The following is a 13,088-nucleotide window of genomic DNA, read 5'->3' as shown; positions in this document are numbered from 1 at the left end:
GAACAGATTACCTAACTGTATCAGAGTAATTTAATCTGAAAGTGAGGTGCAAATTTGGAAATTGGGTAGATCTTAGTTCTTAAGAAAGGTTTGTTTCTGTAACCTATTATAAGTTTCAAAACTAAAAGAAACATCAGGAACTCTTAGTCATTTTTAGTTTCAGGAACTTTTAATCAACCTATACCTAAACTCTCCCTAAACTCAACCACAGAGACAACTGTCAGTGTTCTCACCTACCCTAACATGAACATAAAAAAAATCTCCCAACCAAGCCAGGTTGTTGGGAGTGGGAAGTAACAGATAAGCAAAGGATACTATTAATAATTCCTGGGGTAATAGAGCAGAGTTGGAAACATCTGTATAAACCCATGTTTAGCTTAAAATAGATACAGATTATTACATATACAAATATTAATAAATACATGCATGAGTTAATATGCATGCGTATACCTCCTCATTCTTATCAACTCAGGTGTTGAAGCAATGACACCCCAGTAGCAATGAGCACACATAACACTCACATCTTGATTTTTTTTTAGAAATGTGTTTCTTTTTTTTAATTATGTTCAGTTAGCCACATAATTAGTTTTTGATGTAGTGTTCAATGATTCATTAGTTAAGTATAACACCCAGTACTCATCACATCTTGATTTCTAATACTGTTCTCTAATAAGAAGAATCAGGAGTCCTTGAAGACACGGTAGATCCTAACACGGTAGATCCTAGGACTGGGATAAGAAAGATACAAATGAGCCCAGAGCATCTTGGTAGTGCCAGAAAGAAAGAAAGTGCTCAAACAAAAAAAAGAAACCCACAAGGATGGGGTTATGTCCAACGAGCCAACTGAAAGAACTCCCAAAGGCCAAAACTAGAACAATCTGAACAAAAATAAGTAGTAATGAATTATTATCAGAATATAAATATTCATGAAACGATATTGATATAAATGAATTCTCAAATAAATACATAATTTAGGAAGACCAGACACATTTCCTGTGCAGAAGAAATCTAAATAACTTATGTAGACACTCAACCATCAAAGAGGTGGAGGATAACTCCCCATTCTTTAAGCACATCTGGCCTCCCTTCAAATACAGTATGGGAAGGGGAAAAAAATAATTTTAAATGTTAAGTGGAAGAACTTGGCAAACAGTACCTTAGCCAAGTAATAACAGTCAACATCAGTAGTGGTATGTCACGTTGATAGTACGTACTCGAGAAAGAAGAGTGGCAGTGTACTGCTATGATCTTCTTCCCAAAAACTCAAGCCCAGTCTAGTCATGAGAAGAATATCAGACAAATCCCAATAGAGGGACATGCTACAGAATACTTGACCATTAGTCCTCAAAATTGTTAAGGCCATCAAAAACAAGGAAAGTCTGAGAAACTGTCATAACTAAGAGCCTAAGGAAGACATGACTACTAGCTGCAAGGTAGTATCCTGGATGGGATCCTGGAACATAAAAAGAGCATTACAGAAAAACTAAGGAAATGTAAATAAAGTATGGACTTTAGTTATTAATAATGTATCAATATTGGTTCACTAATTGTGACAAATGTATCATAGTACTATAAAATGTTAATAATAAGGTAAAATGGGTATGGGGTATATAGGAACTCTCTCTGTACTATCTTCAAAACCATTCTGTAATACTCTAAAATAAGTTTTTTTTTCTTTTAAATCTGCCAACTAGATGCTGAAGGCTTACAAATTGCAGGGGTGTTTTTGTTTTTGTTTTTGTTTTTCAAAAAAAAGTAAGCATATGGCCTTTCTCTTCACTACATCTGTGTCTCTGGGGTAAATACTAAGTACTGCAATTGCTGGGTCATAGAGTAGCTCTATTTTTAATTTTTTGAGGAACCTCCACACTGTTTTCCAAAGTGGCTATACCATCTTGCATTCCCACCAACAGTCTAAGAGGGTTCCCCTTTCTCCACAACCTCTACAACATTTGTTCTTTCTTGCTTAGCAATGTCCACAATAGCCAAACTGTGGAAAGAGCCAAGATGCCCTTCAACAGACAAATGGATAAAGAAGATGTGGTTCATATATACAATGGAATATTACTCAGCCATCAGAAAGGATGAATACCCAACTTTCACATCAACATGGATGGGACTGGAGGAGATTATGCTAAGTGAAATAAGTCAAGTAGAGAAAGTCAATTATCATATAGTTTCACTAATTTGTGGAACATAAGGAATAGCATGGAGGACATGAGGAGAAAGAAGGGAAAAACAAAGGAGGGGGAATCGGAAGGGGAGACGAACCATGAGAGACTATGGACTCTGAGAAACAAACTGAGGGTTTTAGAGGGGAGGGGGGCGAGGGGATGGGTTAGCATGGTGATGGGTATTAAGAAGGGCATGTATTGCATGGAGCACTGGGTGTTATACGCAAACAATGAATCATGGAACACTACATCAAAAACGAATGATGTACTGTATGGTGACTAACATAACATAATAAAATAAAATTTAAAAAAAAAGCAAGCAAAATGGAACCTGAGAACTGGTAATTCTGTTTTCCAGATTTTGCTACAGTACGTAACATCATTGTTGGCAAATCTGGCCTAAAGACTTGCTTTTTCTTTTCTGTTTATAGGGATTTAATTGTAGTCAGTTTTTAAGTTGAAACATATGAGGCCCAAATATCAAGAATCCATAATATCAAAAAGTTATTAAAATTAGCAACTTGAACTCTTGTTCTTGTTCATCACAGACCATATGGAAGGACCTACTCAATACATTTTATAAAATGAAGGTAGCAGTTATAGCAGTTTTCAGTCAAGGGAGACATGTAAGGCCAGAAAACTCTAATGATCATAAGAGTAACTGCATACCAATTATATTATACAGCGGCAAGCATACTAACAAACATAAAATACAGTATGCCAAAGTTTTCAAAGCTATTGATTAAAGTCACCTAGATATTTTATAATTAGATCCAGTAATGTAAAAATACAGTATGCCAAAAGTTTTCAGAGCTATGGATAAGGTAACTTAGACATCTTATAATGAAACCCCATAATGTACACTGATCTCCCGGCCATATCCCTATTTTGAAACTGTTACAAGCATTCAATTACATATTTTATGCAATAAGAAGGTACTGGGTCTATTGTATAGCTTCTAATATTTCTAGGGAAACTAGAAGAATAGCATTCCAGTTGGTCAAACAAAATAATTCTTTAAGTCTATCCATCATCTAAGAAATCTAGCATGAGTAAAATTTAAATTTTGCTTCAATCTCTCACCCTAACATGAAGAAATCAAAAGCTCATTTCCAACATAGTCATCAAAATAGTAAAGGAAAGAGTTCTTTATCAAACTCATTTGTATAGGGTGCACAAGGAGCCTAACATTCAATGTCTCAGTGCTCTAATTTGGAGAGGTCAAGGAAAATCAAGTAAAGCTTAAATCACCAATAAAAATAGCCAACTCAATGCCATCAATACAATGATATGTAACTGTGCACAGCCACTGAAGTTTAACTTGTTAAATTCAGTGGATCAGCTAAGTCTCAAATACTTGACATCCAACTTGAGTTGGACTTTGAGGGACACCAGTGTTAAGTGCTATTTGTCTATAGCCAAAACTATAGTGAGAAAATTGAGTTTTCATCCAATCCAATCTGTAAGACTCGAAGCAGAAGAAGGCATTAGCTCTGTTTAATCATACACATCAGTAGTCTTCACCATCCAAATTTATAAGGTTTGGGGGAACAGTTAGCTCAGTTCAGCTATCAGTTTTCTTCTTTAAGCTGGTAAAAAATTCTCCCAGGATGCTTTCACAAATAAGAATATCTTAGCAGCCACCACAGATCAACTTTTAAAATTCTTTACTTAAGTCAAAAACTCCCATGCAGGTATACATTTTAGCAGCCACCACAGATCAACTTTTAAAATTCTTAAGTCAAAAACTCCCATGCAGGTATACATTTGCTAACCAGGGCCCAGATATCCTGAAAAATTATGAATGCTTTATCATAGCAGCCCCAGGTCTTATGATTTTCTACAATTTAGGGAGGTTGTTAGAGAAATGTGTAGATAAGTTACAGAAAGATAGGTAGAAAAAGTAAAGGGGGATATGGGAAAAGATGCACAAAACCAGGGTCAGAAAACTTCTTCCAATCCTGTATATTAAGGTTCTCTAAGGAAGAAAGTCAGAAAGGAAAACACAATAACCATGTAGGGAAATGCAAAAAAAAAAAAAAAAGAAAGAAAGAAACTTAAGTGCCTTCAATTTTCCAAATGACAAAATGTCATTTTCAAAGATTGAGATACTCAATTCAAGTCTCTGTCTTAATTCATCAGCCATCCCTAGACACTGAAGTTAAGATGGATGGTGATTTGATCTAAGGTTAGAGGCAGAACCAAAGGTCAGGTGTTCTTATTCCCAGTTCAGAACTTTTTCATAATTTTGCCAGCATCTCATTCCTTCTGCCCCCAAACCCATGAAAAAAATAGTGACTCATTCCAGGGGAACCTGGGTGACACAGTCAGTTAAGCATCCAACTCAGTTTCGGTTCAGGTGGTGATCTCATGGTGGTGGGATTGAGCCCCACATCAAGCTCTATGCTCAGAATGGAGTCTGTCTGAGTTTCTCCTTCTCCCTCTGCCCCTCCCCACCCTCACATTCTCTCTCTCTCTCTCTGGAATAAATAAATCTTTTTTAAAAAGTGATTCACTCTATTTAAGAAATTATGTGCTTCATTAAAATGCATTTGCAAAAAGCAAGAAATACTGGTGTAGGGTCTGTAGACCCTCAGCTTATATATCCCCTGAGTAAACTGACCAGGGTGCTCCCTAGTCACACTTTTCATTTTCCCCTTGCCACTTTGTTCATTAAGTATGTTTCTTCCACTCTTCTTCCTCTGTGCCCCACAGAACTTCCCAACATTTTTTATGGTACACATCAAATTGCCCAATACCATAATGATTTGTTCATTTTGGGATCCTCCTTATCAAGAATCATGTCTTTGGTTTTGTTTATTCCAGTGTGACCCAACAAAGTTTGTGGAATTAACATAAGGATTATCTCAATTTTGAAGATGCCCACATTCGCAGAGAATCCCATTTTACAAATGCTAAAGACTTTATTTCAAGCAATGAATTGAAATACAACTCCAAGATTCACCTTTGGATGCTGTCTAGTGCAGGCTTCAATCCACTTAAAGTTGATCCATCCTTCCTCTTGACTGGAGGTACAAAACCAGCTCAGAATTCATCCCTTTAAAACAAATTCCAATAAAGTTATACTTGTATATTAATATAGAATAATTTGATTACTAACAATAGAAGATCTCATAAGCATAGACCAGTGTTTCTCAAATTGGGGTGATAAGAACCCTGGGGGTTTGTGGATATATCTTCATGGATCCCTAAATCCTATATAAATTATATAAAACATTTATATCTTTAATAAAGGTATCTTAAAACTGGAAAACGTTTACATTTCAAATAACTTTAAGTCAGTGTTCCTCAAAACATTTTGTTCCTTTAAAAGGCATTTTATCCTGACAAATTACTTCAGTTTGAGAAACAATGGCATAGACCACATTTCCAAGAAGGCTCAGGACCATTTGTATACTACATTACCCCCAATCAGTCAGACTGGGGGATGTCTTCAGGCACTGGTGGGAAACAAGCCATGAGGAAATATGGATATGAATTAAAATGGGCAGTAAGCAATGCCACTCAAAATGGTTCTTCTTGCTCCTGCCAGGATGCATGGATGTGCACCAAGAAGTCTCAAATATGATGTTAATATTTTTTTCAGCTGGACCTCTGTGTTTGTTTTACATCAGGGAGACTAAGCTTTTTAGCTTACCAATGTATCTGTAGAAAAAGATGAAGGGGAAAGGGTATAATTGACTTCATAAAGTGGGCAATGTCATAGTTTTCTTATAAAACTTACACTTCTCCATTGCCTTCTTGCCAAACAGGTTCCACAAATACCTCCAACTAAAAAGGCATCGCTACTCTCATGTTTTGTGGCAGAGATAGAATAAAAAGGCACAAAAAGCCAATATATCATATTTATACCCCCAATCCCTGAACCTTGAAAAGCTCAAGCTTATAATGAGATTTAACAGTGAACAATTTCCCAGCCTTGGCATATAGCCAAACACAGTAGCTAGGCTTTATCTCTTTAATCACTTTTCATACTTCCAAAAGAGGTAAAAACCAAATTACATTAAAATAAACCAACTGGACTATACATATGGCTGCAATATTAAATCATATCCTGGACCAAAGCGAAAAAGTAAACCCACTTCCCTCTTTAAGTTTATCCAACTAACTTCAAACCCTAGTGGGCTCCCTTTTTAAAATTCTGTAACTTATAATTCACACAATGCAGCACTTGATTATCATTTCCTAAAGGTATTTCAAGTGTGCTTATATTAGCTCCTCGGCAATACATCACAGGAATGAGGTTATAGAGGACCACATCATTTCTACCCCTCACTTTGGTGTAACCCAGCATAGGGCGGGGTATACAGTATTTCTGTTGGTTAACTCATATGGTGATATATATATATATATAATTGCAGATGAGGTAGGAACAGGGAAGGAGACTTACAGGACCCTCTGACTTTTCTACAGGTATCATTTAAGAGAATGAAAATAGAACAGGGAAAAGATTACTTAATAACTACAAAGTAGTACTTACAGTATTCTAAAGAGCCAGAGACTCTTCTTACAGCGGTCCAAGGAGCTAGTAGTGCATACTGCACCCTGAGCTGGGCCGATCTTTTGACATCCTTGTTAGAGGAATAGTATCCTTTTTCAGTGATTACAAAGAACTGCTGTTGTGATGACTAGTTATTTGCTTCAGCAGTTCCATATTAGATACTTCTCTGCCACACCCTGCACACTAGAGGCTAGGATATTATTCATTTTACCAGGAAGCTATCTCACGGTTGAAAATTTATGTCCAGAAGAATGACTAGATCTTGGCTTATTTTTCCTTTAATATAAAACAGGGAAATTGGTCCCATCATTTCTAAGTCCTCACTTCAGTGTAGTGCTTCAGGCTACTTTAAATTAGCAGAATTAAACAGGGTGCATTTTATTTATGTAATAGATTAATCAGGTAAAGTGAACTATGGTTTTCCAAAGTGCCTCAGCATATGTTCTCTCAGTTCATTCTTTTACAGCAATCTTCTTGAAATAAGTGTGGTTGATGATCCAGATGAAGAAATTTAAGGATTAGAAAGTTTAGGTAGTTTTTCTAAAAGTGAACGGTGGTAAAGCCCGAATAAAGAATGGTTTTAAAATGGTGGTAGAGCCCAAAGATATGTGTCTGAAGAGTTCTGCTCTAGAACTCTTGGGAATACTAAAATAGCAAGATTCACAGTGGTCTATCCACAGACCCACCACCCATAGTAAAATGAGAGACACTGGTCATCAGGTACATAGTATAAATGGGTTTTTGGACTTCAAAAATTAAATGACCAGGTTTACAATTCCATCTTGCAAACAGCATTTTTTTTTTATTGTATCCTGGCAACCGGCACTGTACACTAGCAATATACAAGAGGGGAAGAGAGATTCTTGGCCAGGCAATCTGCTCTGGAAGGAAGAATGCACAGATGGTGCTAACCTTTCTTCCTGGGGAGACAATTTTCAACTGATACTTATATTGAAAATCCATAATAAAGGGCAGCAATCTGGCTTTCTAGGCCTGACTTGCCTTGAGCATTTTGCTCAGTAAAGCAGTAACAAAGGTGGGTAGGGACGGTTCCTGTCCCAGAATGTGACAACTGGAATTGGATCATTAACAAATGCAGAAAAAGGAGTGAAGGCCCATCCACTTAATTCAGGTCTGCTTTTGGTAGTCAATACTGCACACTTGACATCAAAGTGGTAGGAAAATCGTGGGCTGATGAGCGGAAAAATGGGACAATCAGTACTGTGTCAATAACACAGAAGGGACTTTGGGTAGTCAGCAATACAATGCAAAGAAGTGGAGGGGTCCATGTCCGATGGGTGGGACTAAGGAAAGTACAACTGAGGCATTACAGCAATATAAAGTGGGTAAGGCAATGACACAGGGATTGTTAATGTTTTAAGTCCAAGAGCAAGGGCCTTGCCCAGTCAACATTCCCCAGCAATAATGCAAAGGGGGGGGGAGGGACAATCTTATTTAATGGCTGAATAGATGAACACCTGAAACTGTGACAAAGGTCCATAGGAAGGGTCCAAGGGTGAGCACGGGTTGGGAAGAGGGAGGATAAGGGGAAGACCATGACTACTTGGAATTTTATAGATAGGAGCAATACAAAAGGAGAGGGAGTATGGGTTGCTATTTGATAGACAAGTTCACAGCATACTGCAATGTTTATACTTAAATTATGTCATGCAAAATTGGGGCTGGGAATGTTTGCCTAACAAGGCCAGGGAGGAAAAACTCATTGCTAATTGCCATTGTGCCCATTAACAGTCCCAGGAGAAGTTTTGTGTGGTCAGCACAAAGTATAATAGTATAGTAATATAGTAATAGTAATTACTATAGTAATGCAAAGGGGGTTTAAGGGAATGTTATCCTAAATCTAACAGAAGGGAACATAGATAATTGCCCATTGACTGTCCAAGAAAGGGACCTTAGTCAGTACCCCTGATGTATACAAAGGGAGTACATAGGTCCCATCATTGCTAGTGGGGCATATTAATTGTCCAAGAGCTGAGGTCATGATAGCAGTCCTCAGCAGCAATCCAAAGGCAATGGTAGGGGCATAAAGCATCCTTTCACACTGCACAAATCCACAAACAAATACAAGTATGTATATTAATACTCTCAGGAAGAGCTCATTTATGGTTAACATGCCCCTGATGCAAAGGGAGTTTGAGGGGATGCAATCCTAGTCCAACAGAAAAGATGGACAATTGCAATTATACACATTAAAGTCCAAAAGAAAGGGCATTAGGAAAATAGCATCTCCTTACTCCAAAGCAAAGAGGGTACAGGGGTTCTAGTATAAGGCATGCTTAGCAAACTGCATTTATACGCATGAACTTTCCAAGTGAAAGAGTTTTAAATAGTGGACACTACCTGCTAAACATGCTAAGGAAGTAGGTAGGGTCCTTATTGAGTACATAAAACAGGAAAAAATGCAATTGCACGTACTAACAGTCCAAAAGAGGGCCTTAGTTCATCAGCACACTCTGCTGTATTGCAAAGGGAAGGTGAGGGTATAGGACCTTAGTCTACTGAAGACAACAGAACAATTTCAATTATGAATGTTAGCGGTTTGCTACAAGGACCTTTGGGAGAAAAGAGTATCCCCTGCAGCAGTGCAAAGGAGGTATGATAGTTTTGGAAGTGACAGGGTTGTGGAAAACTACAATTCTGCGCATTAACTATCCAAATGTAAATGTCTTAGCAATGGGCACCACCTACTGGAAGGCTTAGAAGTAGGGGTGGGTGGTGTCTCCTCATCTAGTGCCTAAGAACCCAGACAAATGCAATTATGCACATTAACAGGACAAGTTAGGGGTCAGCAACCTTGGTATACTGCAATGACATACAACAGGGTAGGACGAACTAAGCTGCAATTATGTACATTAATGCCTAAGGGATATGGTATGGTTAATTAAAACCATGTACCTTGTACAAATATAAGGATCTTAAAGTAATGGGCACTCCCTGCTAAAAGGTAAAGGGAGTGGGGAGAGGGGTGTCCTTAATTCAGTGTACAGAAACATGTACAAATGCAATTACGCATAACCACAGGCCATGAATAAAGGCCTTAGTGATCAGTACCCCTGCTATACTACAAAAGGGGTCTGAGAGGGTAGTACCTTATTCAAATGGGATGAGCCATGTGCAATTATGCACATTAATATCCATGGTGCATGGTTGTGGTCAATTACAATTGTGTTCCTTGACTGCTCAAGTGTAACAGCCTTGTAGAGGGGGCACTCCCTGCGTAATAGATAATAGATAAGAGGGAGTGGTGAGAGGTGTTCTTCTCTAGTACACAGGAACCCAGACAAATACAATCATGCATCTTAACAGGCCAAGAAATGGGACCTTATGGGTCAGAATTTCCTGCAGTACTTCAAAGGCAGTGTGAAGGGTAAGAATCCTAATTTAATTGTCATTATGTACATTAACAGTTTGAGAAAGAGGCCTTAAATTGACAGTATCCCATGCAGTAAAGCTTAGAGGTTCTGAAAAGAGTCAGGGACCCAAGTTAACTCAAAGGACAGTGGACAACTGAAACTACACACATCCACAGTCCCAAGAGAAAGGCTTTAATGTGATCAGTCACCTCTGTTTCAGTAAGTGCAAAGTCCTGAACTTAGGCACAGTTGTGGACAACTGAGTGTGTACAAAACAACAAGGTTGTGCACATTAAACTGCATTAGTGTGTAATATCTTGAGTAGTAGGCACCTCCTGCTAGAATATAAATAGTATGGGGAGGATGCTTACCTGGTGTACAGGTATAAGAGCAAATGTTTAGTATGCACAAACAGTCCAAGGGAGTGAATCTTGGCTAGTCAGAAGCCCCTGGAATAATGTAAATTGGGCAAGGAAATGAGATCTTACTCTAACATAAGGGAGCATGGATTGCTCTAATTATGCACATTTAAACTGCACAGGAGAAGCAGTCATAGTTGGTCAGCACCCCTGACACAGAGAAGGTGTTATGGGGGTGGGATCCCAGTGCAATTTGGCTTAACTGTCCAACAGAAAGGCTGTAGGTCAGTACCCCCATATAATACTAAGAAGTAAGGATATTAGCTTATCAAGAGGGCACATGCACACTGAGTTCCAAGAAAAGAACTTTGAGATATTAGCATCCCCTGATGTAATATAAAAAAGGTGGGAAATTATTTTAAAGAGAAGGACCATAATCATTGGAATTTTGCACACAAATAGTCCTGGAAAAAAGTAACTGAGGTAATTAATTCCAAGAGAGTACAGAGGACTTAAATGAAAGACAAAGTGTGGTCAATTACCATGGTTCACTTTATCCTAGTACAAAGGTCTTAAATAAAGTGCATCCACTACTGAATACATGGGAAATTAGTGAAATCTTATCTACTGCAGAGAAAAAGGAACAAATACAATTATGCACATTAACAATGCAAAAAAAGGGGGGCCTTGGTTTTCAGCAAACCCCTACTGTAACGTTAACAGGGTGTGAGTGAATGGGATACACCTTAATAGTCCCAAGTACCTTCTGAGGTAATGTAAAAGGAGTGAGAGGGCATGGGACCCTAGACTAACAAGAGGGACCACAACTGCATTTAAGCACATTCACAGTCCCTAGTACCCTCTGCTATAATGCAAAGACAGTAGGAGGGCATGGGAAAATATACTAACAAAGGGAACCACTGCTAAAATTAAGCACTTTATCCTCCCCAAATATACTCCCAGATAATGTAAAGGGAGTTGGTGGGCATGGGATCCTACAAGACAGAAGGTACCACAGCTGTGAGCATTTGACAGGCCCAAGTATTCTCTGCTGTAATGCAGAGTTGGAGGTGTAGAATCCTAAACTAACAGAAGGGAACACGGCTGCAATTAAGCACCTTTCAGTACGAGATCTGCTCCCAGGTAATATAAAGGGAGGAGGTGGTCATGACTAGCAAAATGGACCACACCTGTATTTAAGCACATTAACAGTCCCAAGTACCACGTGCTGTAATACAGCAAAGGGAGTTAGAGGGCATCGGATCCTAGACGAACAGAGGGCACCACAGGTGCAAATGAGCACTTTAACAGTCCCCAAAGACCTCCCAGGTAATGTAAAGGGAGTAGAAGCGGATGGGATCCTAAACCAACAAAAGTGACTACACTTTAAGTGTTAAGTACTTTAACAGCCCCAAGTACCCACTGCTATAATGCAAAAGAGTAGGAGGGCATGGGAAACTAGACACACAAAAGGGACCACAGCTCCAACTGAGCATTTAAACAGTCCCAAATACATCCTCAGGTAATGCAAAGTGAGTTGGAGGACATAGGATCCTAGGTTAACAAAAGGGATCAGGACTGCAATTAAGCCCATTAAAAGTCCCAAATATCCTCTGCTGTAATGGACAGAAAGTTAGAGGGCATGGGATGCTAGACTAACAGAAGGGTCCACAGCTGCAAGTAAGCATATTACAGTCTCAAATCTGTTCCTAAGTAATGCAAAGGGAGTTGGAAGGGACTGGAAACTAGACTAATAGAAGGGACAACAACTGTAATTAAGCTCGTTAACATTCCCGTATCTGCTCCCAATAATGTAAAGGGAGAAGGGAATGAGATCCTAGACTAATGGATGGGACCACACCTGCAATTAAGTACTTTAACAGTCCCAAGTACCATCTGTTGTAATGCAAAGAAAATAGGAGGGCATGGGAACGATACTAACAAAAAATGCTCGATTTAGTTGTGTGGCGCCTTCTAACAGTCCCAAAAATCCTCCCAGGTAGTGTAAACAGAGTAGGAGGAGATGGGATCCCAGGAATTACAGAAGGTACAACAGCAGCAATTAACAATCCCAAGGACCCTCTGTTGTAATGTAAATTGAATAGGAGGACATGGGAAACTATACTAATAGAAGAGACAACAGCTGCAATTAAGCAATTGAACGGTTCCAAATACACTCCCAGGTAACACAAAGGCAGTTGGAAGGCTTGGGATACTAGACTAACAGAAGGGACCACAGCTACAGTTAAGCCTATTAACAATCCAATGCCCTCTGCTGTAATACAAAGGGAGTTGGCCAACACTGGGATCCTGTAACAACAGAAGGGACCACAGGTGCGATTAAGAACTTTTTAGTTCCAAATACTACCAGGTAATACAAAGGTGTAGGAGGACATATTAGTAGTCCCAAGTAGTCCTTGCTGTGTGCAGAAGGAGTTGGAACACACGGGACCCCAGACTTAACAAACGGGACCACAGCTGCAAACAAGCACATTAATAGTCCCAAATCCACTTCCAGGTAATACAAAGTGAATAGGAAGGGATGGGACCCTAGACTAAGGAAAGGGACCATAGCTGCAACTAAGCACTTTAACAGTCCCAAAGACAATCCCAGGGAATACAAAGGGAGTTAAAGGATGTGAGATCCTAGACTAACAGA

At 38.9% G+C, this 13,088-nt stretch overlaps 1 long non-coding RNA gene across 7 annotated transcripts in view; it reads right to left on the bottom strand.

Annotated features, from left to right (window-relative positions):
- LOC115941092 (uncharacterized) overlaps positions 1 to 13,088 on the bottom strand; it is a 34,168-nt gene that overhangs the window by 13,571 nt on the left and 7,509 nt on the right. For 6 of the 7 annotated variants that reach the window (XR_014141296.1, XR_004075837.2, XR_004075839.2 and 3 more), the window contains exons 1-2: positions 6,676 to 13,082; positions 5,140 to 5,232 (exon numbers count right to left, since the gene is read on the bottom strand). This is a non-coding gene — a long non-coding RNA (uncharacterized LOC115941092). Of the gene's footprint in view, positions 1 to 5,139; positions 5,233 to 6,675; positions 13,083 to 13,088 lie in introns of those variants that run through there. The other variant, XR_014141294.1, reaches the window with a different exon arrangement.

Source organism: Leptonychotes weddellii, chromosome X (genome assembly GCF_054177405.1).
Source record: "Leptonychotes weddellii isolate Sample4059 chromosome X, ASM5417740v2, whole genome shotgun sequence".
In the NCBI taxonomy this organism is placed as follows: Eukaryota; Metazoa; Chordata; class Mammalia; order Carnivora; family Phocidae; genus Leptonychotes; species Leptonychotes weddellii.
Note: the sequence above shows the minus strand (reverse complement) of the source record. Positions and strands in the feature narration are given on the sequence as shown.